General features: G+C 43.2%; 1 protein-coding gene across 4 annotated transcripts in view; it reads left to right on the top strand.

The window, feature by feature from the left end:
- The first annotated feature begins 279 nt into the window (after nt 1-279).
- Fbxl4 (F-box and leucine rich repeat protein 4) overlaps nt 280-16,157 on the top strand; it is an 81,199-nt gene continuing 65,321 nt past the window's right edge. For all 4 annotated transcript variants that reach the window (XM_052716033.1, XM_052716031.1, XM_052716032.1 and 1 more), the window contains exon 1: nt 280-410. The gene's annotated coding sequence lies outside the window, so the exon portion shown is untranslated. The remainder of the gene's footprint in view (nt 411-16,157) is intronic.

The following is a 16,157-nucleotide window of genomic DNA, read 5'->3' as shown; positions in this document are numbered from 1 at the left end:
AATACCAGAGTTGAGTCATCAACTCCGAAGAAGCCCCAGAAGAACTACACTATACATGGAGGGCTGTCCTTGGAGGGACGAGTACTGTGAAGGTTCTTCAACTACCGCTAGCCCCGGAGCAAACAGGCCCTTTATAGACCACCACCTTGACTTTGCTAAGCAGCTCAGGCCGCCAGAGCCTTTCAGTAGCTGCCACCCGGGACCTAGCAGAAGGCCCCGCCCTTCACCAGGCCCCGCCCCTCCGCAAAGCTCGGCCCCGCCCCGTCCCGCGGCCTCGGTCTTCCTTCCGGGTCGCGCTGGGCCGGGCTCGCGGCGGCAGCAGCAGCGCGGGATCCTGGGAGCGGCCTCCGGCTGCCCACGCCGCCAGCTTGGGGCGAAGCCCTGCGCGCGCCCGTCCCGGACCCTGCAGGGTACGGCCCTTTCTTCCTTCCTCCCTCCTCAAGGGCTTGACGTCTCCGCGGCCGTGGGCGGGGCCGGGCGCGCGCCACCCCGGGGGCGCGCGAGGCGGAGGCCCTGGGCCCACGCACGTCCGCGGTGCTGCACGGCTGCGCTGGCTGGGACGGGACGGGAGTGCTGCCGCCTCTTCCCGCGGCTCTCCTGGGCCTGGCGCGCGCACCGCGAGCTGCGGACTCGGGCCTGCGGGGGCCGTGCTGCCCTGACTTTCCCTCCCTCGCAGGATGGTTTCTGTGCCCATGCCGCGAGATGCCAGGCTGCAGCCTTCTTGCCACCGTCAGGGGTGGGCCCAGCCACTTGCCACTGCATTTGGTCGTGGGGCTGGTTCTGCATTTCCCTGGGTTTTCCAAGTGCCTTTAGCCTCAGAGCTTTGGGGAAGCCGTTTTACCTGTAATCTGCAGAGGATTAGGAAGTTAGGTGGGTGAAGCCTGGGGTCACGTGCTCGTTGCAGGCTGTGGCTCACTAGTCTGCTCTGTTGGGAGCCACCTGCTCCCTCTGCTTCCCGCGACACTCCCAGGTCTAAGATCGGAAGACAGGCACATTGCTTATATTGCATGCTCTTTTCCTACACGACATTGAGTAGAGGGCCCGCCCCTCAAAGCCCCTTATCCTGGAGTAAGTTGGGTGGGAGCGCAGTCTCACTAGTGGCGTTGAGAGCCACTAGTTAGTATTAGTCTTATTATGCATTGAATTGCATTATTTCCACACCTGAGCATCAATTTTTGAAACTTCTGACCCACGTTTTGGCTCTTTTGAACCCCTGTTCTATCTTTGATTTGAAAGTCGGAGAGTTGAGCGCATAAGATGGTTAATTCTTGTACTTACACCCTGATGCTGGTTGTGTTCCTCGCTCACTGCTATCTTACAGTGTTGTTTATAGCTGATGTTTTGCTTCCGAATTCGGTCCTTGAACAGAAGCGTCCCTGTCTTTCTTTAGCTTGCCAGTCTCATTGCCCAGTCCTCTCAATTTTGATGGAGTTAATATTTGCCATCTTCACGGATCTAACTTTGGAGTCTTCTTTGGTCTTTCACCATATGAATTGTGTATAAAGTCCCTCACCCCCATGGTTCGAAGTCTTACTCAGTTTTGGTGTGAGATAAAAAAATGCTGTACCTTTTTGGTTATTACTAGCCAATGACTTCATCGTCATTTGTTGAATTCTGTTTTTTTGTTTTGTTTTTTCTTCCTGACCAGTCCTTACATATGGTAACACTTGTTCCTGTGTATTCATGAGACTTTCTGAACTGTTAGCAGTGACCTACTTCCTGTGGTCATGCCATGCTGCTCGATTTACTCCAGCTTTAAAATGTGTTCTAAAGTCTAGTGATCTGAACCTTGCCTGGCATGTTGTGACCGTTACTGAATACTTTTATAGTGAACTTAGTTGGGAGCAAGTTGGATTCCTTTCTTTTGTGTGTGTTTGTTTGTTGAGATGGAGCTCACCATGTAGCCTTGGCTGGCTCTCCTATACAGGTCTAGTTGCTTCTGGCTCCTGAGTGCAGGGGTGAAAGGTGTGCAGCACCACACCCAGTTAAATTCCTTTGTGCCTTGCTCCTTCCCCTAAAATGCCTTGCCAGTACTTGAAGACTTTTTTTTTAAGTTTGCCTTCCCCTTGGTCAGTTGAATTAAGGGCCATTATTAAATAAACCCTCCATTGCTGACTCAATTCACCCTGTAGAGTTGCTTCCCACAGTTGTACACAAAAGCTGATTCACAATCTGCACGTCTGTTGACTTGGGCATCTATCTTTGTGAGTACTAATATACAACGTTCTGTGCCTGCTTTCAGCTCTGCAAGCTCAATGCTCCTCTCACATGTCCCCTTGAGTGCCATCATTCCAATAGGGTATCCCAAATGGAATCAATTTCCTGTGCTGCTGTAGTAGATATATAAATAAGAAACACTGCTTAGTATATTTTTCTTTCCAGACATAAAAATACGTGTATAAGTGTGTTTCATATAGTTTGTGGTGTAGCGTTCTTCAGTTTCTAGTTAGTAATAATCATTGATGAGGGAGACTTTATATAGATATGTAAGACATCTTACCTTTTTTTTTGTTTTTGTTTGTTTGTTTGTTTTGTTTTTTTTCAAGACAGGGTTTCTCTGTGTAGTTTTGGAGCCTGTCCTGGACCTCACTCTGTAGACCAGGCTGGCCTTGAACTCACAGAGATTCGCCTGCCTTTGCCTCCCGAGTGCTGGTATTCTTACCTTTTAAAAGTCCTTTTGTTTCATTATTGTAGGAGCAACCTAACATTTTCAATCTTCTTTCGATATTTAGAATCCTACAGGTTTATTTCTGTTACAAGTGAAATTACAGGATCGTTTCCATGTGTGAGTAGCCCTTCCTTGTTTCCTGTTTCTCCTTACTTGGTTTCACAGTTAGTCTTAGTTTGAAAACATTAAGTGGAAAATTCCAAGGGTAAACAGTTTGAAATCATGCACTATTCTGAGTAGTGCGATGAAATTGTATGCCTTCCTGATCTGTGAACCATATCTTTATCTAGTCCATCTGCACACCATGTGCCTGTTCTGTATTCAGTGACACACCTGACTATCAGATCAGCTGTGTTCAAGTAACCCTTTTTTATTTCATGTTGCTCAGCTTGGCTCAAGAGTATTAATGTTCAAAATTCAAGTATGTCAAAGAGAAGCTAGCCAGTAAGTGCTCCTTAGATGATTATGTATGTATAGGAAGTATTGTATGTATTGGATTCTCTGCTACCCACCTGGACCACAATGGAATCTTAAAGCATCTCCTAGAGGTTGAGGGACATTATTGTATATATTTGCATATTTTTTTTTCTTGGTGCAAATGATTAAATTGCTGGGTGAAAGGCTATTTGTAGCTTTTAAAATTGCAGAGATTTTGCCATGGTGCTCTTTAAACAGATTGTTGATAAGGAGACTAGGGAGGTGGGTCTGTGGTTAAGAGTGTGTGTTGCTTTTGCAGGAGAGCTGGGATTTGGTTCCCAGCACCTACACCCACCTGCAACTCCAGTTCCAGGAGATAGGATGCCTTCTTCTACCTCAGCAGTCACCAGACACGTGCATGGTATACATGCATACATGCAGCCAAAATACTCATGCACATAAATAAGATCTATAAATCTAAAAAAATCAATTTTAAAAAAGATTACTAAGACCAAATGTCTACAGTTTATAATGCTGCCTTTGTCATATCATGGCTGAGAAGGGTTACAAGTTTGTGGTTATGTCCTACTTGGAAGTCAGACGTCTGTGGATGATTTTGGAAGGCGTGGGGCTCCTGGATCAGCGACAAAGCACTGTCCACAGGGTGATGTGACAAGGGCTGTATGACACTAGTACCTGTTGTCAACTGGGTTAAAAGGGAGGAATCCTGAGTCTTTCATAGTGAGCTGCAAGTAAACCGGCCTGAAGACGGAGACATGATGTTAATTTTCCTTGTAGTTAACAAACCTGTATACTGTTACTTCCTAGGGAGACTTCTTCATCTGTCAAGGCTGCTGGCTATAAAAACCAGTGCAGTTGTGTTTGAGACATGCAGAAACTTCTATACCTGATCAGTTACTGCTGAGATAATATCGTCACTTTTTGTATTTGCTAGTTTGGGGATGAAAAATGCTATCTTATTATTGTTCTAATATTGCATTTCTTTGCTTATTGATGAAGTTGAATATCTGTATTTGTTTACTGGTCATTTAAATTTTTGTAATGTACCATACTCTGTTTATTTTATGCTAAAGTGCTCCTCTTTTATTGACATGTTATGCCTCTTTATATATTGGACCATTAAGACTTGACAAACCATATATATTTTTCTCAGTCTTGTTTCCTTTAATTTTCATTTTTTTTATGTGTATGTGTGTTGCTCTGTGTATGCTACCTGTGTGTGAGTGCTTGCAGAAGCAAGAAGAGGATGTCATATTCTTCCTTTGAAACCAGAGTTACAGGCCGGTGAGAGCTGCCTTGTGTGGGTGCTGGGAACTGAACTCAGATCCTTTGGAAGAGCGCTAAGCATCTTAACCACTGAGCCATCTCATCAGTTCTTATTGCTCCCTTTAATTGTTTCTGAGTGAGAGCTCTTGCTATATAAATAAATATCTTGCTTGTATTTTTCTCAACTCATATTGTGCTTTAATATGATTTCTTGTCTATTTTCTTGGAATTATATATTTCTTGGAATACAAATTATGACTCAAAGTTAATTTAAAAGAGTTGTGTCATTTTAGTTAGTAGAAACCTATGATACTGAACTTGAATTTTTTTGCTAGGCAGGATATCTGTAAATATTCCTTTTTTAAAAAAAGTAATTTATTTATTGTTATTTTTGTATTTTGCCCATATGTATGTCTGTGTGAGGGTGCCAGATCCCTTGGAACTTGAGTTACAGACAGTTGTGAGCTGCCATGTCGGTGCTAGGAATTGAACCCAGGTCCCTGGAAGAGCATTTGGTGCTCTTAACTTCTGAGCCATCTCTCCAGCCCTTCCTTTCTTTCTTTTTGTTAATGAAGTAAATATGCTCTATTTTGCAATACAAAAATCGACAGCTAATATTCGGTTAAACTAAATTCATAGACTTAGTATGGTGTTAACAATTGGGGATGCTGGGTTTTTTGTTTATTTTTGTTTTTTTTTCAACCTCACATGCCTAGTTTTTACTATTTTAATTAAGTGTGTGTGTGTGTGTGTGTGTGTGTGTGTGTGTGTGTGTGTGTGTATGTATGTATGTTAAAAATTCAAGGTTCTTCTAAATCCTCAGTCTTTCCTACTTACTCTTTTTTTTTCCTTTTTTTTTTATTAAGAGATTTTTCTATTCATTTTACAATCCAACCACAGATTCCCCTGTCCTTCTTCCTCCCACCCCCCAGCCTTCCTCCCCAACCCACTCCTCATTCCCACCTCCTCCAAGCAAGGTCTCCCATGGGGGTCAGTGTAGGTGAGTTGAGGTAGGTCCAAGCCCCTCCCCCCTGCATCAAGGCTGCTCAAAGTGTCTCACCATAGGCACTAGGCTCCAAAAAGCCAGCTCATGTACTAGGGACAGGTCCCGATCCCACTGCCTGGGGGCCCCCTAAATAGTTCAAGCTTAACAACTATCTCACTTATCCAGAGGGCCTAGTCTAGTACCATGGGGACTCCTCGACTATTGGTCCATAGTTCATGTGTTTCCACTAGTTTGGCTAGTTGTCTCTGTACTTTTTCCAATCATAGTCTTGATATCTCTTGCTCATAGAACTACTTACTCTTTTTTATCCAGAAAAATGAAGAAAAAGGTCAAATGCAGATACTGTGTGTTAGTAAGATACTGTAAGATACTTTGTCTCATAGCCTGTGGCTACAAACACCTTCACTGTGCCAGACAGTGTGGCAGCCTGGAAGAGGCTTTCCACATCCATTCCTCAGAAAAGCATCACTCAACTCATCCTCCAGATCTGCTTTTTTTTTAATCTTGTTTTCTATTCATTTAACTAAACTAAACAAATGTGTGATGGTGAGATGTTTTAGAAGTTTAGATTTGCTTGTTAAAGAAGCCTAGAAAATCAGGGAATGATAGCAGATTCTGCAGAACTAACCGTTATTAATCCTTCATTTTAGCTGAGTGTGAGTCCAAGCTCATGCTTCACTTTCTCATGAGGCATGGCTTGTAGACAGCAGGGTTCTGAAGAGCCCACTGGAGTCCAGACTCTTTGTATCACCTCCTTACTGTTTTTAGGGATACCTTGGAAACTGGACGAGAGGCCCCCAACTCCTCTTAAGTTTCGCATCATGTAGATTTCCTGCCTTTTCCCCTTACTTCATTTGCCTGGATTTTCTAGAGGCTTCCAAACTGGTCAGGAGTTGTTTTTCTCCATCAGCCCATTTAAGAACTCCTCTTGTGTGTTCTATATTGGAGCTTTGTGATTGTCAGTTTTTTGTCACTGTAACAAAATACCTGAGATAATCAATTTAAGAAGAGGGAGGATTTATTCTGAATCAGGACTTTAGAGGTTCTAGTCATGGTCACTTGTCCCTGTTACTCTAGGCCGTGGTGGCATAGACCATCATGGCAGAGCATGTGGTAGAGACGGCCTGTTGATCTCATGGAAGCTGGGAAGCTTAGAAGGGTCTAGGTCCCCATGTTCTCTTCAGGACCTTGCCTCTGAGGACCACTTTTCAATTTACCTCACCTCTTAAAGGATTGAATATCTTCTATGGTACTTAGAGGCCAACAACTAAGCCTTCAACACATCAGCCTTGTTGTGGCAGGAGCAGGGGACACTGGGCCAAATCATAGCAGGCCCTGGTGGATTTTTTTTTAAGAAAATCTTTTTGTTTTTAAGACATTTAAAAAAATTCTATTTTAAATTATGTCCGTGTGTGTTTTCAGTATGTGGATTTGTGTACACAAGTGCAGTATTCTTGGGGGTCACAAGAGGGTGTTAGAGTCCCTGGAGCTGAAATTACAGGTCGTTGTGGGCCACCTGAGATGGGTGCTGGGAACTTAACTCCAGTCCAGTACAAGAGTGGTATGCACTCCTAATGGCTGGGCCGTGTCTCCCCCAATTCCCTGTACAAATAAACAAGCTAACAAACACTTAATAAAATGCTTAATTGGAGCATTTACTTAGAGGAAGAGAGGCACTGAAAGGTTTGAGAGGCCATCTTCATATCTTTTTACTGTGCTGTTTTTTCCATATGTTTTAAACATGGAGGATTGGAATGTAAATAATTGTGATGAAAGAAAAGAGAGGCTAACTCTTGAGCTTTGCTACTGAATAGCAAATCTAATTCCAGAGCAGCGTTAACCTTGCCTTTTACTCTTTCCCCTCTAGTCTTGCCTCTTGGGTTGTCTCTCATCTTAGGCTATTACTCCTAGGTTATTGCTCACTCTCTGTCTTTCTTTCTTTCTTTCTTTCTTTTTTTTTTTTTTTTTTGAGAACTTTTTTATTGTATTTTTTTCTAGTTCTCCATAACTATCTCAAGGCCTTGTCACAGATTTGGAGTGCTAAATCTATCTCATATTTGAGAAAATAGCTTTCTTTTTCTTTTTCTCCAATCATCTCTTTCATGAATCTTTCTTTAATTTCAATCAGAGTTCCTTTGTGGCCCGAGTCAAGTCTCTTTTATGTACTCAGGGGCTGCTTTTGTACTAACAGAAGTTACCGATTTTTTACATTCTCTTTGAACAGTAAAATTTCAATATGTATACTATGCCTTCTCAGATGGCTTCAGGGAAGTTCATGCATTTGATTCTTTCCTATTGTGTTTCAGTTTTTATTATCCATTTTCCTCCTTTTTCTTCATATCAAGATAGGGAAATTTTTTTCATATGAGCCTTGTCTTGAAGAATCACCAATTTTGTTTTTTTGTTTATTTTAAAGTTGTTTATTCTTCTTGTGGTAAATCTATGTAAAACAGGAAATGTTTATTGAACTCATATTGGCATATTCTAGATCAGACATGGTTAAAAGTAGGGTACATTCTCTGAATTTGAGGAACTTATAATCTGTTGGGAAAGAAACATCTTTGCAGATGAGAAACAGGGCTAAGAGAAGGTGAAGGAAACATGAATAGTACATACATTCTCAACCTGACCTTGCGTGAGAGGTGGGAGGCATGTCAGCCTCACCTCAGCTGAAGACTTGAAGATACCAGGCATGGATACGCAGTGCAGTTGTGGGCAGGATCATGGGTCTGCAGGAAGAAAGAGGGGCCTGTGGAAGAGAAGGGGATGGGTCTTCAGAAAGAGTAGGGGCCTGTAGAAAAAAGGATGGGGAAGACAGGAAGAAGAGTGGGGGCCAGAGGGTATTCCCATGGGTGCAGGGAAACATGTTGGGCAGATGCAGTGTTTCTTTCCCAACAGATTATAAGTTCCTCAAATTCAGAGAATGTACCCTACTTTTAACCATGCCTGATCTAGAATATGCCAATATGAGTTCAATAAACATTTCCTGTTTTACGTAGATTTACCACAAGAAGGGTCAGGGAAGACAGATGCCAAGGGAGTTGAACTTGGTGGTACCTGTCATATTCTAAACCCTTCCTTGAACATTTCCCCTTTCTGTACAGTTGAGAAGGCTGAAGAGCACCTGGGGGGAGACTGAAAAGAAGTTCCTAGAAAAGCAGAGAGGATATAAGGATGTGTGTTATTGTACATGTCTAGAGGGGACAATCTTACGTGTTGGAACTGATTCAGATACAACTAGTTGAGTGCTGTGTGAGCCACACTCAAGTATAATTACACTCTTGTGACCTTCCATCCGCATGTGGATTTCCAGGTTGAACCCCAAAGTTCTTTCCTTGAATAGCATTTCTTGACAAGTTTCAATCGGATTCAGAAATGATAGGCACCTTTCCTTCATTTGTCACTGCACTGTTCATGCTGCTGCTGTGGTACTGTGCTCGGGCTGCTCTCCGTCCCTTCTCCTGTCACTTACGGGCACATCTCTGGGTGGCGTTTTAAGTATTTTTGTGACCTGCCTGTGATTTTCTGCCTGCATCCTCTCTTTTCCCGGATCTTTTCACTTTCTTGTAAGTTGAGAATCCACTTTTGAGTTTTAAACTTGTTTTCCAGGTTCCTGCATTATTCTGGCGTGGATCATTGGGCCGCCACTGTTTGTTTATTTCTGTAAAGTCCCTTCTTTCTCTCTCCTGTGCCAGAGCATGACTGTCTGATCCAGCTTCTAGTGGCTCCTGCCATCCTGCTTCTCTCTGCTTCATCGACTTCATCTCACTTCAGGTCTCACTAGGAAACATGTGTCCTCCCTTGCCTATGTTATGAATTATTGCATGGCATTTTGGGGGGGGGCTGAGGGTATTCCCATGGGTGCAGGGAAACATGTTGGGCAGATGCAGTGGTGGGCTGGGCAGATGCAGCAGCAGCGATGGCAGCCAGTAATTCACAACCCAGATGCTGCATCCACGTGGAGAGTTTATTATAGTAGAGAGATAAAGAGAAAGATAGGAAAAAGAAAGATGAGAGAGAGAGAGAGAGAGAGAGAGAGAGAGAGAGAGAGAGCACCTTGTGGGAGAGAGAGAGGAAGGGGAGGAATTTTTCCTTAGAATGAGGCTTTTACGTCAGGATGCAGGATGGAGCCAAGGGGTGGGATTTCAAGGGACAGATCAGAATATTAACATTCCTCAATTTTGATTATTATAAAAAGAGGTGAGTTATGGGAGCAAGTGGGGGAACAGGGGCACTGAATTCTCGAGGCTACTTCAGGCTGACAAGGGGTGAAGTAGGGAGGGGGGAACCTGGAGTCACGCATGGCAGAAGATCTCAGGAATATTCCTTGAGGGAGCTGAGGAGGCAGGTTATAGCAGTGGTGTTCCAGGAGCTTGAGGGGAAATGGCATGCCAAATCAGGAGTATAGAAGCCATGGCATCTGCTGTTTCTCTGGAGGTCAGGCAGGAACAATGAATCTGCAAAATGTGCTCAAAAAATAGGTGGGGTCAGAAATGGGCTCTGGAGATTGTTAGTTTTCATCAGACCAGATTTCCTGATGCAGTAGCAAAACTTTTCCCAGGAGGCGTCTGTAAGACAGCTGGAATGGATTTACATCATGGCAAAAGGGCTAAAAATTCATTTAAGGACTCTTAAGAACTCTTTGTAGTCAGTGTTCTATCAGTTTATCAAAGCTGCATTTATCAGTATTAAAACTGTGAACCTCTGGAGTTATATCTGAAACTGGTCTATCCTGTACCATGAAGTCTGTGAATGAGGCATACATGTCTGTAATTGGAGTGAGTGTGTGTGTGTGTGTGTGTGTATAAAATCTTAGGATTGGGGCTCTTAAACTGATACCCTAGTCATCAAACATTGTCAGATCTGAGAAGGATAAAATTTAAGAATTAATTTTAATTTTAAAATTAAAAAAAATTCAGCTACCTAGGCAGCAATCTCAAGTCTCTCTGTGGGTGTTGGGGGAGACAGAAGCCCCAAAGGCAGCACTTGTTCAACTGCTAGGCCTACAAGATCTGACAGATTTTTTTCTGTGGAGTAGAAATTTGGGGAGACTGACCCACCTTGACTTTGCAGTATGGGGCACTCAGTCCTCCATTGTTCCACTTATTCACAGTCTGGACAGGATCTCAGCTTCTCACTGCATGGCCAGCCTTGCCATAAGCTTCTGGGTGGAAGTTCTTCTGTGGCCATCTATCTTCTTGGAGGAGTTATAGGATGCTGCCAGGAGCTGACATCTCTCTGTCATTAAAAGCTTTTATATTAAATGCCATATTCGCAGATCTCTACATATGTTTGAGGACTGGGGGAAAATCTGTTAGATGTATTTATAACTTTGAGAGCATATATATGACTTAAATCTGAATATACAGGTTTCCCAGTTAGTTACAGCGTAATGACATTAGCAAGGACAGGGAGGTTCACATTCTTAAGCCCAAATAGACCTTGCGTAAGGAGAGACATTCTTTAAGCTGTTGGCAATGACATCTGAATCTATTACCATTTTAAGTCCTGTATCTGTATTTTTGATCTTTGAGTGTAGCCAGATTATAATCCTGAATGATTTATATAGAAATAATTATTTCTTAAGCTGTCTCCTAAGAAGGCAAAGAAGAGTGACAGGGGAAAGACCCCAAGGCCAAATGAGAACAGAAGAAAGGGGCTTGTGAGTCAGGGTGCAGCCCAACTCTGAGAAAAGGACCCTCTGAGAAAAGGAAAAGGACCCTCTTGGTGGACTCTTTGCCAGGGTTTCCGTCACTAACCTAGCCCTCCAGCCTGTCCTGGGAACAGGGAGCACAGGATGATGTATTCTCCATAGCTACTTCAAGCTGAAATAGGGCGCAGTTGGTCAGGACTCCGGTTAGTTAAAGGTAAGGAGGGAACCCAGGCATGTGGTCATCTGACCTGGCTGTAGAGGCAGGGAACAATTGTGTTTGGCTGGGCTGGCCCACATCACGTAGAGAAGAATCTCTGCTGACATCCGTAGAGCAGGGAAAGTGCTGCAGGTTGTGGTCCACAACTGCTGCTCTGATGTTTCTGCCCTCCTGCTTAAATATAGACTAGAGCCAGGAGTTAAAATTTATGGATTTATTTGGAGCCTTTTGGCCCATGGTCTTAGTAATTGAGAAGAGCAGGAGTCGCACGACCAGGAGAGAGAGAAAAACAAAACAAAACAAAACAAAAAAACCATCCTTAGGAATAGACAAGTGAAGGAAAAAATAAAAGTTTTAGATAAATTAGTATTATCAATCAGTACTGAAATCCAAATCATGAAAAGCAGGTAATGAGTAGCCAAGAAAAATTTAAAATCCTGAGCTTGTGGCCCAAAGTGTATCAGAATTGTATTAATGTTAAAATCTGAAATTTAAAATCTTAATATAATGATACTGCCTGCATGTGGTTCCTCTGATGCCTTGGAGGGGAGCACATACGCCTCTAGGCCCCGTTCATACTAGAGGAATGAATGGCAGGCCTTGACTGGACTTCCTCCCCGCCCTGATGGCTGGTGCCTGAGAGAGGCCCCTGGGGAACACTAGGCCAAGGCCAGAGGACTTTTCCTTGGCCCTTAAAACAATGGTGAAACAATTCATGGTGAGAGGTGATTCCCTAACCTCCCTCTATACCATCAGCCTGAGTGACAGGTGCCCCGCCCATGTTGCCCTTAGTTAAGATGGCAATGAGGTCATATGACCTGCCTGTTTTGACCTTAGCCAAGATGGTGGCTAGCCCATGTGGTTGCCCTTATTTAAGATGGCACCACCTGATCATATGATCGCTCCTACCAGATATGGCACCTGACCCCATGTTCATGTGGGTTTTTTTTACCCCCCCCAAATAAACTGAGCAGATAAGGAACAGATAAATTGAAGCATTTAAAAGTCAGTCAGAAAGAAATACAGATGGCCATATCAGTTATACATTTCCATTTGCACATAGGGAATAGACTTTGTGAAAGAAATATAGAGAAGTAGCAGTGCAGCTAGGTGGGAGAGAGGCCCCCCTCCCCCGCCAGCTGTGGCATCGTGCCAGCAGCTGCAGGGGAACAAATCCAAGTCATGGGTCTGTGGCAGTGGTGGAGGCAGGGGGCCATAGGCGCATTTTTCCACAATGAGGTATAAGGCCCAGTGGACTGACCTCCGGCATCCTAGAGGGTCATCGAGGGCCAATGATACCAGCACAAGATAGCCAGTGGACCATCATCACAAAGGCTATGGGCCGTGGAATTGAGGGGGCACAGGTCGTCTCCACATGCTGTCACATAGGGATGGGGGCCAAAGGGCTATGAACCCAAGAGATACGTGGTACCAGCAAACGAAACAAGATGAATCCTCACTTGTAGGAAAATGGCCAGAAGGGAAGGGAGGAATCTGACTGATCCAGTAGGGTAAAGAGTCCCTGGTGGTGCTCCAGCCTGAAAAATGGTGGGTGGTACAGGATCCCAGAACTCCTCAGACTGCCAGCGGGCAGGAGAAAGCAGTGGGATTGCCTGGCGACTTTGGGTGCCAATGTTATGAATTATTGGGTGGGGGACCCAAGGATATATACATGTGGAGAGTATTATAATAAAGAGATGAAGAGAAAGATAGAAAAGAGAGAGAAGAAGAGAGAGAGAGGTCGGTGTACACCTCATGGGAGGAAAAGCAGGAGAGAGAAGGGGAGGAGTTTTTCCTTAGAATGAGGCTTTTATGTCAGGACACAGGGCAGCACCAGGGGCTGGGATTTCAGGGGGCAGATCGAATATTCACAGCCTATACCTCTTAATTTCTCTTTTTCCACTGTTAATGTTTTCTATGTAATTGTATTATTTAACTTGGTTAAGCACTTTTTTTTGGAAGATGTGATAGAAAATAAAGTTGCATTATATTAAAACCATGTTGTGTAACACAGGTTGTTTCCCAAGGGATATGAGAATCTCAAGATACAACTTAAAATGGCAGTTGCTTTGTGTTTCTTGATTGTACTTGTGGGACATTTGCTGTGTCCTGGGGAGTCTCTTGTAGAGGGTAAGCTCTAGGGAAACCAGGAATGTTAAGCACGAAGGCTTGTCTCTTCAACACAAGGCTGGGAGTAGATGTAGTTAATTGCCTGGTGATCTGTGCTGTCTGTAGAACCAGGCCACACCTGAATTCCCCAGACTATCATTTACCCCAGACCCTTCCTCCCTAGACCTTTATCTTTAGCTTTGTTTCTCAGTCAGTAGAACTCATCTTTAGGGGAGACATCACATGTACTTTACAGCCTGGTGACCTTTATGTATGACCAAGACCACACCAGATCATAGGCTCTTCAGCTATAGAACTCACCTTCATGGTAGAGGTTGCATCTACTTTGTGGAGAGTTTTGATGTAGTCATGCCGTAAGCTTTATTGTGCACATGGGATTGGGATAATTGTTACCAGGAAACCTTTTCCCAAAACTGTATTGTACTTAAATATGTCTAAAATAAACTGCCTGGTGTCAGACTGTAGAAGCTTGAAGCAGCTAAGTCATGTTGAGTCTGATTTCCTTCTTGCCTTATGAGAATTGTTCCTGTGCTGGCCATTTGTGGAGAACCCCACAGTTTCTCACCTCGTAATCACTGTTGATAAGAAACTGGATTAAGCAACAATAAAATGAAGGCCACTCCATTGCTAATTTTGGCTTATTAACTGCAAAGTCATATTTTTATATGCTATGAGAGTCTTTAGAATAGCTTTTTGTATGAACTTGAAAATTTCTCCCTAAAGGTACACTTTATAATCACTTTTTTGTAGTATTCCAGTATTCCATATCAATTTTAGCTTTGTTTTACAAAAATTAACTAAAGATTCTTTTTATCCAGAATTGAAGAAAACAAAATTTCCATTTTACATTTCTAATCTGATGAAACTTGACAGTGTAACATATATTTACAATTTATAACTCAGGTTTTACATATGTTGCTTCAATGCAAATTTTACTTAACTTTTACACAGCTTAAAAATAATATTGCCCATATGACAGTCTTGTTGATTTTTATATTATCCTGTAATCTGCAATGGTAAAAACTAGTTGAGAAACCGTCGTAAAGTTTGTGCCATGGTACATCAACCAAAATTTAACTTTTACGGTTTTGTTTGCCAAGAGTGGTTGTGAGGATTGACATAAATGAAGATACCTTGTTCTGTAGACGTTTCCTAGGTTTCATTAAACTGACTGCTTTCTGAGTGACAGTTTTGAGAAATGAAAGAAAAGGAGCTTCGTTTGGAGTGAGAGGCGATGGCGGTAGGCTGTGCTGACTGTCCACTTGACCAGAGTGCTGTCATGTGGCACATGGCTCTCCTTCCCTGAACGCCTTACCGCCTTTCCCCACAATGTCTTGCTCTGCTTGTCCAAAATTTCCTTGTCCCTGAGGGTGCAAATTCCTCTCTGCTGGCCTCACCAGCTGACCCCTTTGTAATTCTTTTTATAGTGATTGACTTTTCACTGGCATGCATCTTCAGTAAGGGTTCCTTCCGTTTTTTCCAGTGTGAAAACGATCTTACAAAGAGGCTTCATATTTGTGCCTTCCATGTCCAAAAATGTCCCCAGTTTGGAAATACTTGTGTTTTTCCAGTTTTTCTCACTCTGTTGGGAGGAATTCCAAACTATGAAGGTGGTTCAAGTTCAGGCCCTGTGCATGGCACATCCTGATTGAGTTGATACTGTGCCTGTGGACTTCTGGCAAGTGAGTCGGTTTTGATCCTGGTTCCATGGACAGGATTCCTCCTGAGTTGGGCTTCGTGAAGGTCCTTCCAAACATGACCTGGGTTTGTAGACATTAGTAATTTTCTCTCTGGTTAGTGTGTTCTGTTGTAACCATTCTGGCTGATAAAATAACCTGAGTCAGGTTAGCCCCAGTCAGTCTTCTGCTCTGTTTCTCACAACTGCAATTTCCACATGTGTTTTAAGATTAACCCTTTACTATTGCACTAGTTACCGTTTTATATAGCATCTCAGTGTGTTTAGACCAGGATGGTACTGAGATGCAGAAGATACTGCTGTGTATTTTTAGACTAGTTTATGCTCTTTTGGTTCTGTTCCACATCACCTTTCTATCCACGTGCTGAAATGCAGAGTACGCACCAAGCTATATATTAAGAAATGAAGAACTGCTGGGTTGCCTTGCCCAGCCTTAGCACAAGGAGAGGAGCTTAGCTCTACCTCAAGTTGATATGCCATGCTTTGTTGGCACCCATGGGAGGCCTGTCCTTCTCTTTCTGAACAGAGGTGAAGGAGGAGTGCATTTGGGGAGTGCAAAATGGAGGTGGGAGTAGCGGGGAGGGAAAACGGCTTTCAGGACATAAAATAAATGAAAACATTTAATTTTTTTTTTTTTTTTTGGTTTTTCAAGACAAGGTTTCTCTGTGTATCTTTGCGCCTTTCCTGGAACTCACTCTGTAGCCCAGGCTGGCCTCGAACTCACAGAGATCCGTGATGGAGAGATGGCTCAGCCATTAAAGGCTAGGCTCACACCGAAAAATTTAATTAATTAAAAAAAATGGAAAGAAATAAAGATCATTGCCTGGGTTCACTGCTTCAAAAAAAAAAAAAAAAGTATTCCTAAATATAAACCCTGCTAAAAGTCTTCTGGGAAAAATGTAGGACTATTTGGTACCAAAGAGTAAGCTTGCTACCACCAGGCCTCGTGGGAAAAGAAGCAAGTATTGAGATACACAGTAAAATACAAGGGTTAGAACTGGGTTTTCTACTTGGCAGAATGGCACACACCTTTTATCCCTGCTCTTGGGAGGCAGAGGAGGGTGGATCTCTGTGAGTTTGAGG

The sequence above is a fragment of the Peromyscus californicus genome, unplaced genomic scaffold, assembly GCF_007827085.1.
Source record: "Peromyscus californicus insignis strain IS unplaced genomic scaffold, ASM782708v3 Scaffold_5__1_contigs__length_169319896, whole genome shotgun sequence".
Taxonomy (NCBI): domain Eukaryota; kingdom Metazoa; phylum Chordata; class Mammalia; order Rodentia; family Cricetidae; genus Peromyscus; species Peromyscus californicus.
This window is presented reverse-complemented; position numbering and strand designations above follow the sequence as displayed.